Source organism: Sus scrofa, chromosome 15, assembly GCF_000003025.6.
Source record: "Sus scrofa isolate TJ Tabasco breed Duroc chromosome 15, Sscrofa11.1, whole genome shotgun sequence".
NCBI classification, from domain to species: domain Eukaryota; kingdom Metazoa; phylum Chordata; class Mammalia; order Artiodactyla; family Suidae; genus Sus; species Sus scrofa.
In genome coordinates this window covers 92,284,328-92,300,956 of record NC_010457.5, presented here as the reverse complement: position 1 = coordinate 92,300,956, position 16,629 = coordinate 92,284,328, and the positions used below count along the sequence as shown (strand labels likewise).

General features: G+C 34.0%; 1 protein-coding gene across 4 annotated transcripts in view; it reads left to right on the top strand.

The window, feature by feature from the left end:
• Positions 1–16,629, top strand: part of CALCRL (calcitonin receptor like receptor) — a 99,196-nt gene that overhangs the window by 31,503 nt on the left and 51,064 nt on the right. The gene's annotated exons all lie outside the window — the stretch shown is intronic.

Genomic DNA, 16,629 nt, shown 5'->3' with positions numbered 1-16,629 from the left:
GATGGGAAAAAAATGAATATAGCTATTTCCACATGGGAGGTCCTGCTACTGATCTGTGTAACACCAAGGATTCATCTATCATACTTAGGAAGTTCCACCTAAGAAAAGTAACATGTAAATTCTTGTTAAGTCAGCATTAAGTGACTCCCTTTAATGTATTTAGAGGAAATTTTCAAATGGCTTTGAACTCTTTAATCCCTTCTTAAAACCCATGCAAAACACTCAGTATTCTGTTAAGTCTACTTAAAAATAGAATTCTAGACATATATTGTTAATGTATTTATACATAAATAATCCAAGGGTGGATACTAGAAATTATCTCTCTCTCAGCTTCCTTTCTGAACATTCGCCTTTCCCCACCTCTGCTTCTTATATCCCTTACACGTACACAATTTCAAAATTCTTTCTTTTCACTCAAAATACCATGCAAATACATATACTCCTGAAACGTAAATTCATGTTATTTCCTACCAAGTTTAGTGCAAATTAAGTCATATAAGGCCCTTAATGATTTTGTTTCCTCCTGCCAGTATTTGATAAGAATTCACATCTGGGAGTTCTCATTGTGGCTCAGTAGGAAAAGGACTCGACGTAGTCTCCACGAGTATTCAGGTTCAATCCCTGGCCTCAGTCAGTGGGTTAAGGATCCGGTATTGCTGCAAGCTGCGGCTCAGATCTGGCACTTCTGTTGCTGTGGTGTAGGCCTCACCTGCAGCCCTGATTTGACCCCTAGCCTGGGAACTTCCATATGTTGCTCATGCAACTGTAAAAAGGTTTAAAAAAAAAAAAAAGAATTCATATTTGGTTTGGTTTCAATGTAACCTTTTAACAGATTAAGAAACATTTTTTTTGGCCTGCCCTAGCTTTATTTGTGGCTCTTGGCAAATAGATGAAACTTGGCAAAGCATCATGCTCTACAATGATCTTCACCATATGGACAGTTACCTCTCCCTATTGGTCCAATTTTTTTCTTTTAAAAAAATTTCAAAAGCAGAAATATAATTATGACCATTAGCCTACTTGAGCTATACCTTTAACCAGTTTCACTAGAATGTCATTTTTCAACTTTGAAAAAACAGCAGTTCAATAAAGAAATTATTTTCCCAAGATATGCATTGTAAACAGTATGTCATAAACTCATGAAAGATCTTTGTTCTTTTCAAGAATTGATTCATTGCATGATTCTTTTAATCAGACTGATTCTTGACACAAAAGGCAGAAACTTTTCTCAAAATCATCTGGCAAAGATACAAAATTTTAAATATATGATGTATCAACAGATTTGAATAACATTAAGAACTGCATGAAAATGGTTAATGCTCCTAATTTGATGGCTCTTTTAGAAATGCTAGCATCTATTTCATTTTATAAATTTTTAGAGTAATTTCTATCAGGAATATATAGTTCAGTGTGACAGTAGCAACTGAAGTTTCAATGATTAGTGGGCGAACAGAGGTTAAGTCGGCATGTGATCCAATCTCTGCTTCCAAAAAGATTAGCCTGTGGCTGCTGAATGAATAGTTATTAATCTTAGTATTTTTTTAAACTGCTATGTTTACTGGCTTAATATGCTATTCATCTTCATAATGTCTTCAGGCAGATGGCACAGATCCTTTAGAGGTAGATTTATCTAAAAAAGGCCCTTTTAATGCATTTTAATTTTTCATCACATGCAATAAATGTTATCTTTAAATAATAGCACTTTAGCAAATGAAAATATATTTCTTTGTTTTAATTTTTAATAAATGAAATGGCCTATTTCTCAAAAAGAAAATGTTTAAAATGAGATAATTCTTAAAATACCTTTATAAAATTCTTGGAAATTTCTCTTCAGGTTTTATTTAGAGTCAAGTTCTGAGAGCTAACTCAACTCAACTGTATTAGTCTGCTAGGGGTACCATAAAAAAAAAAAAATCACAGACTAAGGCATGGAAAACAAATTAATTTTTTTCAGAGTTCTGGATGTTAGCGTTTCTGAATCTAGGTATTGGCAAGTCAATTAGCATATTTCCATACTTGCACCTTAATAAAACATGATAGAAAACTTTCTTCCCACTAATGAAATTTTTGCATAAATGAAGTATTTGCTATGCTGATATCGCTATTTAGGTATGGTTCTTCCCATGCTTCCTGCTATGTGAAAATTAGATATCCAGTAATAAATTTGCATCATAATAACTCACATTTATTGTGTTTACTAATGTGACAGAAAATGTTAGCTGACTATCTACTAACACGTCAGCCCTAAATAGAATATAATATTCCCATTTTATGCAGATATCAAGGTTAGAAAGGTAAAATAATTTGCCTAAGTTACATAGATATATAATGTCTATTTATACCAGAGCTCAATGAAGTACAGACTCAATCAGTGACTAACTCCATAAAAATAATCCTTCTCACTCCGCCAACAAATAAATGTGAACAAAGCAATTCTTGGTTGCCCTCTCTGGTATTTTATATCTATTGAGACATAAATCATATTTTTTTGTGTTAGCCCTGGTTCTGCCAACACAGAAGTTTGAGCTTGAGTAAAGACTATTTCAAGGTCAGGCCAATAACAATTACTTTGGGGAGTTTTTCTATCAGAATTGCTGAAGGGAAGAATAATTTCTGTTATTTGCTGGAAGCTTAGTCTGCCCCAAACCTATATTTGTCCTTTTGGTATTTGAATAACTGTGTCTTAAATTATATTATAATCCTACAGCAATCTCTTGCTTTCTTCGTATGGGAGGGCCAAAAGTTAAATTTTAATTAACTGGTAAAAAATATAACAATTATGGTAGAAAAGCCATCAGATAGATGGCAATCACCTTAAAAGTTTTAAAATATAACAATTGACAGTAATCATGTATAATAATACACAATGTCAAGGAAAGTAGAATGAATGTTTGAATCCCTTTAAATTAAAAATTCTGAGAGGTAGTTGTTCCCACTGTGGGACAGTGGGTTAAGAATCTGACTGCAAAAGCTCACGTTGCTTTGGAGGCAGCCCCAGTTCTGTCCCTGGCTTGGCACAGTGGGTTAAAGAATAGTACTGTGGCAGCTGTGGCCTAGGTCACAGCTGCAGCTCAGTTCAATTCCTGGCCGGAAACTTCCAAATGCTGTGGGTGTGGCTGTTAAAAAAAAAATCTGAGATGTAAATACTGTGGCTATTTGATATTCACGCTTCTTCCCCGTCTTTAAAAAAAATTTTTCACTGGTTCCTTCCCCCATCTGGAATGCTCTCTCTCTCTCGCTCTCTCTCTCTCGCTCTCTCTCTCTCTCTCTCTCTCTCTCTCTCTCTCTCTCTCTCTCTCTCTGATGCTTAGATCACAATAATATCTCCTTTGTTGGTCCAGAGGAAAATACTGACACCCTACTAAGGTTATTTCTTAACTCAAAACAAATAAATTGAAAAGCTGATCCAAAGGAGGGGAAGGGGGAAAAAAAGGACTTTAGAGTTGTAAACACTTTCCCAGGGATTTCAAGGCTATTATCCATCATTATTTGGTAAACAGAGTCAATTAAAGGCATTCACATGTAAAACATTCCTTTTACAAAGAGCTCACAGAGACTGCTACAGTCCTGGGAGAAAACTGGGGAGGATATCAAAACGGAAGAAGGAAAAAGACTTTAGACCTTTAACCAATAGTAATTGTAAATATTTTATGTGCTCTGAATTAATTTATCTGTCCTTTTTCAAAATGTAAATGCTACATAATTTTTAGGAGAAAACAAGTTCTATATTTCCACAAAATGTTGTTTTAATTACAAACTATATAGATCATGAAGGAAGAGAAAAGAGAATAAAAACATTAAAGAAAAAAGATGCATTTGTAAGTCTTTTTTTTTTTCCCCTTGGTCAGCTATTCATTAGCTATCACTGGAGTATAATCATTTTACTAAGCTATACAGTGATTAAATTACTTAATTCACTAAAATATTCTTGGTAGCTTTTATGAGATAGGAGGATTTGTATGTGAATTATAATAAAATTTTAACTCTGTTCTAGATTATCACGTGAGCAAAAACAAAACCAGCTGCAGAAGGGAGTTTTTTTAATTTTCATTTGTACAGAATAGAAATTCTAGTGCAAGGTTATAGTAAATTCATTCATGTCCTTTAGCAGGTATTTGGGCTTCTGTATCATCCTACTTTTTTAAGAGAAAGACAGATAATTATGTAATATAATGTTATATTAGACATCTTTGAGTTTTATTTCTAGAGTCTATTTCTTATTAATGTTTTAAATAAACTTTAAAATATACTGTCGTGCTTATTAAAAGTGTTACCTTATTTATTAAGGCATTGGGAGGAGAAAGAAAAAAAGAAAAATAACTCACTATAGCTAAAAAACAAAATCCCAAAGTAAGTTTTCTAAGTATATAAATAAATATCAAAATAGCATTATTTTGTAAACAGATTTTTTTTTGCATGTGTATCTGAAATAAATTCATGGGGGAAATTTTACTTTAGTTCGGCCTTCAATATTTAATATATTTGCATTAATATATATGTCTTACATGTAATAATTAATATTTTCCCTTCAGAACAATATAAAGAACAAAAAAGGACTGAAGAATCTAGTCCAATACCCTTATTGTACAGATTTAAAAAAAACTGATACTACCAAAGAGAAGTGCTCAAATTATATAGAGCTTGTTTAGTGACAGATAGCAAGACAACATACAGAGGTAGGACTATTAGTAACCTTAAGAAACTACGTACAAGAAGCCTTAGGTCACATCTGTTGTTATTAGAACCAGCCTTCACTCCTTTTCCTTTGTGATTCCCAGGTTTGGCAAAATTAAAACCCTGGGTTTATTTGTGCTCAACCTGATGCTATTGGAATTTTTAAAAAGGCAACATTTTACCTAAATACATGCTTAACACTAAAGAAAATTTTACTATGGAGGAGTATATATTTATCTCTCACTCAGCTCTCACCTTCTGCCAAGAGTTCTCATTCTTTTACTTTTAAGTTCGTATTTTTTTCTCTTGGAATATAAAGTTCATCACAAATTTCTAGGATTAACAGGCAAAACAAACTACTAAAGTTTAAAATATGCATTGTTTAGAATTAAAAGAAATAGTTCTTTTGAAAATGTTCACAACTTTCCCATTTTGATTGCCATGATATTATCACCCACCAACTTTTTTTTTTTTTTTTTTTTTTTTTGTCTTTTTGTCTTTTTGCCATTTCTTGGGCCGCTCCCACGGCATATGGAGGTTTCCAAGCTAGGGGTCGAATCGGAGCTGTAGCTGCCAGCCTATGCCAGAGCCACAGCAACGCAGGATCCGAGCCGCGTCTGCGGCCTACACCACAGCTCAGGGCAACGCCGGATCGTTAACCCACTGAGCAAAGGCAGGGATCGAACCCGCAACCTCATGGTTCCTAGTCAGATTCGTTAACCACTGCGCCACGAAGGGAACTCCCACCCACCAACTTTTTAAAATTTTCTTCAAAAGTATGAGAAAACTTTTCCATATTTGACAAAAGGATGAAACAAACCATCTTAACTGCATTCACACTTCCTACACATGAACTTTGCTGTGATCAGTCTTCGTAAATTATTAAAAAAAGTTAATTACTGTAACTACAGACAAATATTTTGTTTTTTATTACTCAATGAATTTATTACATTTATAGTTGTATAATGATCATCACAATCCAATTTTATAGAATTTCCATCCCACAATCCCAGCACATCCCCCCACCCCCCAAACTGTCTCCTTTGGAGACCATAAGTTTTTCAAAGTCTGTGAGTCAGTATCTGCTCTGCAAAGAAGTTCATTCTGTCCTTTTTTAAGATTTTTACTCAGAACTGTTCCTCTCCACGGAGATCTTTAGTAAAAAGCAAAAGATTTATATGATATGAAGAGAAACCAGAGTACAGATAAATATTTTGTGATGGATATTTATTTCATTTGTTTATTCATTAAAAGATTGATGAGGAGTTCCCATCGTGGTGCAGTGGTTAACGAATTCAACTAGGACCCATGAGGTTGCGGGTTTGATCCCTGGCCTTCCTCAGTGGGTTAAGGATCTGGCGTTGCCGTGAGCTGTGGCGTAGGTTGCAGACGTGGCTCAGATCCCATGTTGCTGTGGCTCTGGTGTAGGCCGGTGGCTACAGCTCCGATTGGACCCCTAGTCTGGGAACTTCCATATGCCCTTCATAAAGCTCTTCCATTAGCTCCTTCATAAAGCATCATTAGCATTATTACACAAAATAGCTCTATTTTTTTGGAGAATTTTGCTATTATTTGACTAAAAGAGTTTCCAGTTAAGTAGTTACTGTGTATATTTAATGATGTGGATTCCATCACTCCTTCCCTGAGTAGGAAATAAGGAAGTCCTGTTCTTCTGTCTTCTAGTTTTAGATCTTTCCCTCTCTTTCTCTCCCTCTCCGTCTCCCCCTCTCTCTCTCTCTCACACACACACACACAGAATGCAAAAAAGGACCAAGCCACATCTTTTTTCAAATCTTATTGGTTGCTTATTTTAAATATCAATCTCAGTGTTATAAGCAATGATTATTTTAAAAGACCGTAGGTATGCACAACGAGGCTAACAAATAATGTTAGGATCCTCAATACTTCCTCTTCTTTTCCTCTTTTTCTCCTCCTCCTTTTTTTTTTTTAAATCAATTATACCTGCAATCATGCAGAAGCAAAATCCTCCTAAGATTTTCTTCATGATGAAGATATTTATCAGAAAATGTGTTTGAATTATGAATGGATATTCAAAACATCTTCATTACTTAATATATTTATTTCCAATTTTTTAAAGTACATGGTTTCTTACAAGTAACTCATAAGAGGGTAAGAGCTAAATCAAAATATATGTAATTTTACAGAATTAATTATTTTTGAGCTTAAAGATCATTTTAGTTGCTCTACTATTGTTTCTGTTTCTTTGCCACAAACATATTAACATATATATATTTTTTTTCTGGCTGGGGATGGTGGTGACGTAGTCCAGAATTAAGTTTTAACAGTAAAAATGAAGTGATAAAGCCCAGTTGCTAGTACCTCTGTATTTGTTCTATTTTATACTAAAAAGCAGCATTTATAATTTAAAACATAAATACTTTCTACTTAATTATAAATTATTTGTTTTGTATTATGTATATCTATATATGTATTAAATGTTAATTGTTTTAAACAAAATAAACTTGACTAAGAACTGCTGCAAGCTTTTCTTTCTTTCTCCTTAAGCTATTTACATTTTATATCTTTGTACCATATTATCTCCGCCTAATAGCTCCCTGCTATTTCCATATACTCTATCTAATAACTTCGATTTTACTGTTTTGCTTTTGTTTTTTCCATCCAGGAATTAAGAAAATAAAAAACGACAGTTGATAATGCAGATGTAGAAATCTTTATAAGGTATATGTTTGTAACGAAGCGTAAAAGATTTTACCTTCTTGATAATATTGTTCTGGGGATCTAAAGAAGAGATTTGAGGAGTTCCCTGGTGGCCTAGCTGGTTAAGGATCTGGCATTGTCACTTCTGTGGCCTGGGTCATTGCTGTGGTGCGGGTTCAGTCCTTGGCCTGGGAATTTCCACATGCGGTGGGTGTGGCAAAAAAAAGAAAGAGAAAAAGAGATTTGAGTGCCAGTGTTTATTACCATTATTAGAAGAAAGGCCTGATATATATGAAATGGCACCTCCTATCAGAGCAAGGGTTAGCAGTGTTATGTACAGAGCAAAGTAGTTTTGATAAGAAAACAAAATGATTTTAGATATAGTGCCCATTGCCACTCCCCTTTGGATATGTTAATCCTTTGATGGCTAATAATCTCCTCCTTTACAGAAAGCTGAGAGAACTGGCACTGTTAAATATTTACATGTAATTTTACACCAAACTGCAAGTTTTGTCACTGGGACCAATTAAAGCAAATTGAGGCATTCCCTTCTACTGTAGGGGGGAGACCATTACTTCTTTGATACTTATCACTTTCCAGATAGCAGCAGGTGATTATCTGGGTTATTATATTTAACCCCCACAGTACACTTAAGATAGAGGTCTTATGCCCATCTGAGAACTACAGAAACACAGGTAAAGGTTGCAGGCTAGGCTTCTGCCTACATTTCCAGTTAGTACCACAGCTGGTATCTGAAAACAGAGTCCATTGATGTAAAAACTTGTGCTCTCTGTCCTACATCTTGCTTTCTACCAGTTTCCTCTTTTCTCCCCTCCAATACAAGTTCCCTGCTGTTATTTTTAAAAAGTTGTTATCCGCTGCCAAAAGTAGCATACTGTTCAGATAGATGTATTCGATGCCTGTCGCAGAAAGCCGCATGTGAGTTATCCAGCCACAGCCGCCACCAAACACACCATCAGGCTGTGTTTATCTTTCATTTACTTTCTTCTTCTTCCTCCTCTTCTCCCTCCCCCACATATCTCTCTCTCTCTCTCTCTCTTTTTTAATTCTGAGACTGCTATTGTTACTACTCTTCAGAAAGACTTTGGGTGGGAAAACACTTTTCTCTGGAAAGACAGGCATAGTCATACAACCTGAGTCGCCGTTTGACAAACATGCACCAACAATGCATGGGATTTATTTTGAAGTGACCAAGACAGATTTCAGGATGTTGTGATTGTTTTCTTTCCTCCAAAAGAGGAAAAAAAAAAAAAAAAACCTACTCTGCTTGGTACTGAGGGACCATTTCATATGATTAATTTATTTTCCTTTTGGTTACTTTAACTTTTATAAAACAAACATTGATTTTTCTGTAGTGATTTTATTTCTCTTTATTAGGAAAAAAAATTCCTTCTTTGGTAGATATATTTTTTCACTTGATTTAAAAAGGTGACTTTTTGGGTAAACTGCCTCTGCAGTTGTTTTTTCAGGGTATTTTGCATTTTCATGAAAATGCACTGTTTTAAGATACAGTGAGACTGGGGGATGGGGGCAGTCAGGTTAGGAAAATGTTATACTGTTGTTGTTTAGGCTTATAACACCATGTCAAGCGTGACAGGGCATTTTTTTCTTTAACACATCCTGGTCTGGTTAAGGCTGAGATTCAGAAAAAGTGCTTGGCACAACAATTTAGCAGGAAAGAAAGCTATTTTAAATGTCTTTTGGGAACATGTTTGTGAAACAGGAAAAAACATACAATTGAGTTGATAATAGCACTCCGTAAAGGTTAGACCTACTGAAATGGAATTGCCATCTTTTTTCACATGGAACGTGTTGTTCTCAAGCAGCAGTTCTCACTTCAGCATGGCTTAATTCAGCAAGGAGCTTCTTCCTGTGCAACTTCTTTTGCACTGGAAAATCTATTTTTAAATTACAACCCAGACTTAGTCACAGGACTAAATAATTAAAAATAAGCTGTCTTTGGTATGTGCAACATTAGAGCAGTTTGTAGAACATATCATGGGAGTGGGTGCCTAGGAAATGTCTCAAGTCACATATCCAGGTTTACACCATTTAATTCCCCCAAAGAATCTCAAATTCCTGCAGGAATGCACCTTTACCCTTACTCAAATAAATCTTGCTCTTTTCAGAACCTATACCTTTGTGTTGCTGATTCCTTGTCTCTAGAAAGCTCTACTTCTATCCACTATCAACACACATGCTTCCTTTGGATTCCTTAAATTTCACCAGTGGTTTGAAATGTGCTCTAGTTCGATTCTATACACATCTCTTAGAGTTCAATGTCTACTCCCCTCCCATTAGAGACAGTCTTTTTGGACAAAATGGCACTGTTTACTGTTCTATTATATGATTGCCAGTGTAAACATTTTATTTCAAGGCTCTTCCTTATTGATTTCCAGAACTATCTAGACATTCTCGGCACTTTCTTCCTCAAAATATCTGATCCGTACTCAGATATTTTCCCACCACCCCTTTTGATCTGTTTTATCTCCCATATTACTGATTGGAACACAAATGCTCATTTTAGAATTTGGGGAATTCATTTAGGTTAATTACATTCAACTGAATTCTCATGTCTTCATAGATTAAATCTTTTTAATATCTCTGAATTTTAAATATTCATTTCCATCCCCATTATTGTTAATCTTAGTTCCATCCTTCATGATTATTTTCTTGCTTCACTGACTTAGAAGTCACTGAAGTATTCTGACTTGTCTCTGTACTTACTGCGCTTGTTGTCATCTTTGAATAAATCCTCCTACTTTGTAAAATGAAAATCTTGTCAGAGTGCTCTACTGCTTAATTCCCCTACCATTATTATTATTATTATTATTATTATTATTATTATTTTGCAGCTGGATTAGCAAATCTTTGGAATACATGTCATTCTTTCTTAGGATGATGCCATGGCAGACATCACTGATACATGAGGGATGCTCGCTGAGTCTAGACTCAGCTGTCACTGCTTAGTGCAACAGTGCTGTCTGCTACCACCAGCAAATCAGAGTGGACATGGAGATGAAAAGTCTCTAGCCTAGAGAATGAAGTCAAAATCCACAATATGATAGAAGATACCATGTTTAATTTGCTTCCCTGTCTTTCTAGACAGTCTTATCTCTTAGATACTTGCATCTTTCCAGCACCTGATACTGCCAAAGTACTGATTTTTTTAAAACTTCACTTAAGTTTCATATTCTCTCTCTAAACACACACACACACACACACACACTCCCATGTAAAATGAATCATTGTATCTGATCAGACACTAAAAATTACTTATTGACTACCTATAATACTTTATTATCTACATATCTGATCAACACTAAAAATTATTTATTGACTACCTATAATACTTTATTATCTACAGACACTAAAAATTATTTATTGACTACTTATAATACTTTATTATCTACATGTCCCCCTACAAATTTTTTTACTATCTCTGAAATAAAAAATTATAGCATTTCTGGATCCCCAGAACTTAACATAGCTTTTGAAATATATTGGGTTCTAAATAAATGGTTGAATGAATGAAAAAATAAGTATACTGAAAAATACTAAGATGGAATTATGTTTAATCATTGTTAGAAAAAAATGTATAAAAGAACAAATTTAAGTACTATCAACATTCTGTTTGATTCTTTATAAAAATAATGAAATATAGGGTAAATTTTAAAGTGAGCCTTTAACCTGATATACACACATTGATTTTTCTCTTTCCTTCCTCTCTCCCTCTTTCTTCTTTCCTTCCTTCTCTCATTTCTTTTTTCTATCATTCTTTCACTTTCTATTACCTATTAATAACCTCATAGAAGGAAATAGTGTATAAGATTTTAAATCAGGGTTAATGTACAAAAATGAATTAAAGTTTAATAATTTCTCTTCTCTTTCTTGCTAATATTCCTATATGCTGTTTCAGTAATATATAATGTTATTTTCTATAAACAAATTTATTTCTCAAGGGAAATATAAAATTTTTGTTTATGAGTTGAAAGCAAATTTCAAGGAAAATATAATTATCCTTAGAAATCAAAACAATTCTAAGTGTTTAAAATAGAGTTGATTTTTTTTTTTTTTCTTTTTAGGGCCACACCAGTGGTCTATGGAGGTTCCCAGGCTAGGGGTCTAATCGGAGCTACAGGCACAGCCACACTCACAGCAACACAGGATCTGAGCCATGTCTGCGACCTACACCACAGTTTCATGGCAAAACCAGATCCTCCACCCACTGAGTTGAGGCCAGGGATTGAATCCACTTGCTCATGGTTACTATTCTGATTCGTTTCCGCTGCCCCACATTGGAAACTCCTATAGTTGATTTTTTTTTAAATGTTGTTGAACATGAGATAATGCATCAAACTGAAGGAACAATTCAGAGTATACATCCACAGATGCTCTGTAAGCTAGACATGTTTTTGTGTGGTTTTTTTGGTCAATGTATTTTCTTTTACAATGTGAACATTATTTGTCCCTTGACAAAGAAGAGAGAAAGGAGTCTAGATATTCTTCTTAGCTATATATCCTCCTTTAGATACACATAACTTTTTTTTCCATTTACTTTTAAAAATAGCTTTATTAAGTAATAAATTATATACCACACAGCCTATTAATTTAATTTAATTTTATTTTTTTTTTTGTCTTTTTGTTGTTGTTGTTGTTGCTATTTCTTGGGCCGCTCCCGCGGCATATGGAGGTTCCCAGGCTAGGGGTTGAATCGGAGCTGTAGCCACCGGCCTACGCCAGAGCCACAGCAACACGGGATCCGAGCCGCGTCTGCAGCCTACACCACAGCTCACGGCAACGCCGGATCGTTAACCCACTGAGCAAGGGCAGGGACCGAACCCGCAACCTCATGGTTCCTAGTCGGATTCGTTAACCACTGCGCCACGACGGGAACTCCTTAATTTAAAGTGTATCATGTAACGGCTTTAGTATATTCACAGGGTTGTGCAACTATCACCATGATCTAATTTTAGACTATTTTCATCACCCTACAAAGGATCCTTGTGGTCACTAGCAATCACTCCCCTTCATCACTCTCCCCTAGACTCAAGCAATCACTAATATGGTCTCTGTCTCTATAGATTTACCATTCTAGACATTTCATAAAAGAGAAGTCATATAATATGCATCTTTTTGTGGCTATGTTCTTTTACCTAGCTTACTATTGACAAGATTTATCCATGTTGTAGTTTGCACACATATGCCTTTCTCTTTATTGTCAAATAATATATCATTTGCGGGTTATACCACATTTTGTTTATCCATTCATCAATTGATAGACATATGAGTTGTTTCCACTTTTTGGCTATTAAAAATAAAGCTGTTAGGAACATTCAGGTACAAATGTTTTTTTGGACATGTGTTTTCATTTCTCTTAGGTAAATACCTACAGTAACATTGCTGGTTATATGGTAACTCTATATTTAGCACTTTGAAAAACTGTTAAAACTGTTTTCCAAAGCAGCTACACCACTTTGCATTCCCACCAGCAATGTACAAGTGTTATACAATTTATTCACATCCTTTCCTATACTTGTTATTGTCTTTTCATTACAGCTAACCTGGTGTGTACGAACTCATAACTTATTGCGGTTTTGAATTATATTTCATTATGACTAGTGATGTTGAACATTTTTTTCAATATGCTTATTAGTGATTCATATATCTCTTTGGAAAAATGTCTGTTCAGACATTTTGCCCGTTTTAATTGGATTGTATTTTTATTATCCAGTAATAAAAATTATTTTTGTAGTCTAGATATAAGTCCTTTATGGACTATGTGATTTGCAAATCATTTTTTTCCATTCTCTGAGTTGCTTCTTCATTTTCTTGATGATGTCATTTATTGCGTGAAAGTCTCTAATTTTATTGTAGCCCAATTTATCTTTTTTTTTTTTTTTGGTCATATATATACTTTTGTTATAATATCTAAAAAAATTACCTCTAAGGTCACAAAGATTTATTCATTTGTTTTCATCTAAAAGTTGTGTTTGCTTTTTGAGCTAGCTGTAAATATCTTGTCATAGGCATAAATTAATTGTTTATTATCCAAGGGTATATAATGTTAAGCCTATTTCACCTTTAGAAAAACCACTTCGTAGATAAATATATTGGGGGGAAAGTTAGTTTATGGACTCCTATTGGCTGGGCTTGGAATATGCTTTGGGAATGAATAATGATGTCTTGCTTTGATGAAAAAGAAAATAATATGTAGATATTTCAATTACAATATAGAAGAGAATCTGAAGCCATCTCATTTAAAGCTCAGGAAACTAAGGGGCTTGCAATGTGATTAACCTAAGAATCTTTAAGCTCTTAAAGCTAGGCAGAATTCAAAATGGAATATTCTTAGTAATCTTTCCACCTTACTAGCATTTATCAAGATGTTAGTTAGAAATGTGTTGGTTGCAAGATAAATGTTTACATTGAAGAGGAAGTTCATCATTGTAGCTGATTTCAGATACAGTCAGATGTAAGGGTTCTAATAATGTCATGGGAGTCTATACCAATCCCCAGCTCAGCTAATTGCCTCTGCTTGGCTTTACTTTTAGAATAGGTTTTCTCCCTTTAATTGGAAGGATGCATGAGGATAGGCCAACATTCTCTACTTGATTTGCAATCCCTACAGAAACAGAAAACCTTCCCAGCAACATTAAGAGAAATGCTGAGGGCAGAATTCTGACAGTGTAACTTGGACCACATTTCCATGCCTAAATCAACCTAAATCAGAGGATTATGCTAATCTGACCAGTTTTTAGTCACTTCCTACCTTAGTGACCAGGGGTGCAACCTCACTTGAATCAGAGGGAACAGATTTTCTATTAGAAAGAGAGGTTCATTTTATCAGGGAAAGAAAGAAAAAGTGTTGGAAGGACAGTATCAACAGAGTTCCTGTGCTTTCTAAGTGCTAAGATATGCTAGTCCTTGCTGTATAAATTTTTTTTGAGAAAGATTAAAAATTCTGAATGACAAAAAAATTACGATGTTGTTGAAGGACTAATATGTTAATTTAAATTAAAATTCCAGCAAAATTATACATTTTCTGATTTTTATTGTCTGAGGAAGAAAACATTTTCACATAGAACTTGCCTCCTGACTTTATGGAAGGGAAATAAGTATAAAATTCTTAGTCCAAAGAGCTGGAAATACATGTTTTGTTTCTATACTCTTGGACAAGCAATTCTTTCCACATTAGATCTCCTGGAGGGAGAGTGTTCCATCAAGTACAAAGCATTTTTTTCAGGTTCCCTTCCACCTTTTAGTAATTGGGCTGCTCTCTGGCCAACCGCCTCTTTCAAATAAAAAGAGGGTGATCAAAATCACCGGAAATGGCTAATTATTCCCACAATGGGAAAATTATTCCCGTGAGTAAGTACTTCAGAGTGCAAAATGAAGTCCTAATTTAATCACAATATTATCTCTCTGTAATGGCTATTCAGCTATTCAAGCTGGAATGTTCATTAGATAAGCAAGTAAGCATAGAGTCAATATTTTTTCTTTTTGGTTCCAATACAGTGTTAGTAAATGCTGTTACAGTCAACCTAAAATTAAAGTTAAATTTGAGAGGTTTAATATCTTGTTTTTAATTAGATTAGCATGTTATATTATTTAAGATGTGACTATTTGATTACAATATATACAATTTGCTAGAGCTTTAGTTTTCATAAGCTCAGTGTTAAGAAATATACAGATGGACATTAACTAGATGGACATCGTATTTGGGAATATGCTGTTACCACTCAATTTAATATTTTCATAACTGACTTAAATGACAGAATAAAAAATAATCAACAGAAAAAAAAACTCAAGATGCTTATGACAATCACCTTGAAATGTAGGATTTTCACTTTTAATGCTATAGCAATTGTGACAAATAAAATATGTATCAGGTTACATGTATTTCTAAAAATTGTAATGAAACATGATACTAATAACTAAAGTTTACTGAATTTTATAAAACTCATGTATATTCTCATTTTATTTTCACAGTACTTTCCAGCTTAGAAACTGTTTTGCAAATGAGAAAATTATTCTTACAGAAGTTGTTTAACTTGCAAGTGTGAGGTTGAGTTAGGTTTTAAAATCAGGAAGTCTAATTCATATTTGCAACCAGTAAAAACACTGCCTCTTCTTATAACTAATATCACACATCATCCCTCTATTTTGCTAATTCTAAATATCAGTTGGATGTTTATTTATTTCAATAACTTTCTGAAAAAGGAAAACTGTATTAGTCAATAGGACAGTATTTACAATATATGTTTTTTTAGCATGTGAATTGAATAGTTATTATTAAACTAAGGGGTCTTTTCAAAAATAAATACTTTATAGAGGTTTTTATGAGCAGCTTTATTGACTTTTTAAAGTGGGCTATTAGATGAGCTTTTATATACCAAATAACTCATAGAATTTTGATGAATTAAATATAATAATGTTTCTTACTCTCTCACTGATTAACTTGAGTTTATTGCTGAATCATTTCTTAACATGCCCTGTAATTTATGGCGCTCTATAATTTAAAATTTTTTGCCTACATCATTTTCTATTAAATGCAAAAGTGATAAAAACTTAATGTAGCCAAATTTCAGAAATTGTTGGTTTTTGGTCTTAAGAGCATTAAGGCTACTCCAATGATGACGGTAATAAGTTTAGCTTGGCCTAGATGAACTGATCAGGTTCCATTTGGAGAAGTCTGGCAAGGGGACTTATGAAGAAGTATGTTTGCTTTTCTCATTTCAATTTTCTGCAGTGGTGAAGAAAGAACTAGACTTTTTCCAAATGGCCGTTTAAAAGTAAAAATGACTCTAGAAAGAAGAAATATATAAGGATATGAAATCAAAATATAATTTTTTTTGGCCCTAATATCTTTTCCCTGAATCCCTATGTAACAAAAGAAAAAGCATTGAGCCAAATGGTCCACTTTTCACTGTGTTAGATTCAAATTCAAACTTCTTTGGACAATTGATGGTAGGAGACCTAGGGAAAATCTTCCTGAGCCAGAAAAAACAGTGTCAGGAATGACTTGGTTTCAAGGATATTTGGGATTGGGGTTACTTTGAAAAAAAAAAATTGTTCTTATATTAACCATTGTTTTTTTAAATATAAATTTTGAACTCTTACTCAAACCTTAAATTTATCCTTTGTTTTACAAATGAAACACAGTGGAAGGTATGTAACTTCCTCAGGGTCACTGACTGACATTTTATTGACTGAAGCCCAGCACTAGCTTCCTGTCTATAAGTTATGACATCA